Source organism: Dipodomys ordii, unplaced genomic scaffold, assembly GCF_000151885.1.
Source record: "Dipodomys ordii isolate 6190 unplaced genomic scaffold, Dord_2.0 Scaffold3, whole genome shotgun sequence".
Lineage (NCBI taxonomy): Eukaryota > Metazoa > Chordata > Mammalia > Rodentia > Heteromyidae > Dipodomys > Dipodomys ordii.
The window spans coordinates 10,890,363-10,892,521 of record NW_012267219.1 but is presented as its reverse complement, the minus strand read 5'-3'; the positions used below and the strand labels follow the sequence as shown (position 1 = coordinate 10,892,521).

Genomic DNA, 2,159 nt, shown 5'->3' with positions numbered 1-2,159 from the left:
CGCCGCGGGCCCGCGCTCGCCCGGATCCCTTTACCGGGTTACTCACCGTCGGCCCGGACGCTGGGAGGGCGCGGGGCGCGGCTCGGCGGACGAGGACCTCCGCACTCTGACCCGGACTGGAGATGCCTAGTCCGAGCCGATGGAGCCTCAGCGACTGTGCCTACCAGGCCTCTCTCCGGCCCGAACCCTGGAAAAGCACTTCCGGGGGAGCGGGGGAGGGAAGGATTTTGGCACCGGAACTGCTCGCGGGCTGGAGCTACCAGGGCCTCCCGGGCGGGGCGGGGCGTGGAGAGGCGTGGCCTGTTGGTTAGTGGGGCGGGGCCTCCGGGAAGGGGCGGGGCGCCTGGAGCCGGGAGCCCCACAAATCTGTCTTTGGGCGTCTCACGAACTGTGTTTGTCCCGCGGTCGCTCGACTCCCCCTGCCTGCGGGTTGCACCCCTTATTTTAACTAGAGTTGTTCCCCTCCAGCCACCTGTTTTCGTAAACAATAGAACCGGGCTCAGAACTTAGTTGCAAAAGCCCCGAGCATTCAGTCGTCTGTTACCTCCAATCTGTCTTTGTAATAATGATAGTTAAAGTGTACTGAATGCTTACTAGGCGGCAGGCACCACATTAAGCGGTTCGGGTGCCTTACTAGTTTATGCAAACTCTTTGAGGTTAGTGCTATTCTCTATATCTTGTAGAGAAAAAAAAATTAGTCAAAGATAATCAAAAACGTTTACTCTTCATTTTACTTTTAACTCTTGAAGCAGAATAGCTTGCAATAAACGGATCCTAGTTTCTGGGGTTCTAGGAGGTGAGTGGAAAATTGAGCAGAGTTCCCCTACTCTATGGGGAAATCGTTTCTCAATACGCTCCTGATGACACTATAATCTACCCCAAGCAAGATTTTTAAATTATTTAAGGGTAGAAACCAAATTAGATTCCTATGTTATATTGATCATCACTTAAAACCCCACTAAAAGCCAGGAGCCCGAGAATCTTACTGTTCTGGAATCCTATTGCCCAGATCCTTTTATTTTTCCTTTTTATCCTACCAAGTTCGATAACCTCTTCAAACCTCAGTTTTCGTTTTTGTTGCATGTGTGGTGTGATCATTCCTGAACTGTTATAGAAATTCTGCATTCTCCAGATTATCTGGCCCTATAAAAGTAATTCTTAGTGCATACCTCACAGCAATCACAGGCAGAAAAGACCTGGATACTGAGCCCTAGTTAGACAATATGAGGACCCACAGAGTCTGGCAAGAGGGACCAAAAAAAAAAAGGAAAAAGAAAAGATTCCTCAGCCACAAAATCAACAAGGCACCAAATTTTGGAGACAGAGTCTATGTTTGAGACCAGATTAGGTAAGAAGTAAATAAATAAATAAGTGTAAAAACAAAAAGTGTTGGTATGGATGGTGTCTACAATAGTTTCTGTTGCAGAAGATCTTAAAACGTTCCACTGCCAGCACTGGTGGCTTATGCCTGTAATCCTAGCTATTCAGGAGGCTGAGATCTGAGGATCACAGTTCAAAGCCAGCCTGGGCAGGAAAAGCTGTGAAACTCTGATCTCCAATAAACCACTCAGAAAATCAGAAGTGGGGCTGTGGCTCAAGTGGTAGGGTGCTCGCCTTGAGCTGAAGAGCTGAGGGACATTGCTCAGGCCCAGAATTCAAGCCCCAAGACCGACAAAAAAAAAAAAAAGGAAACCTACTAATAAGGGCAAGGGAAATGGAAATATTTGAGAACCCCTTATTACAGACAGGATGTGAACAATGCCATGGCTACTGGCTTTATTTAAAGTGCTACCCTATTTTTTATTCATGTAATTGCAAAAGTATTTGAACTTCCATAATATCCAAATTCAAGCAGCCTTTATCCCTCAGAGTATAAAAAACAGAGCCTGTGTTGGCAAGACCTACTGAGGTCTTCTCTTTCCACCCAAGGCCTAGAGGGCAAGGGAGAGAATCTTCTATCATAGACATACCATGCACTGTGCAGGACGCAGAGAAGGGAGAAGCTGGCCGTTTAAACCGGTCCTATAACTGATAAGTTTACCTGGAGGTCTTATTAAACAAATTCCTCAGCATTTTATACAATCATATTAATGCTTCTCCAGGGATTGTCCTCAAGGACAATATTATCACTTGGGAACTGGTTTCAGATGCAAATTACT

The 2,159-nt window shown here is 46.6% G+C and overlaps 1 protein-coding gene across 1 annotated transcript in view; it reads right to left on the bottom strand.

Annotated features, from left to right (window-relative positions):
• Positions 1-173, bottom strand: part of Frs2 (fibroblast growth factor receptor substrate 2) — an 88,568-nt gene extending 88,395 nt beyond the window's left edge. The window contains exon 1 of the mRNA XM_013022416.1: positions 47-173. The gene's annotated coding sequence lies outside the window, so the exon portion shown is untranslated. The remainder of the gene's footprint in view (positions 1-46) is intronic.
• Positions 174-2,159: the final 1,986 nt, after the last annotated feature.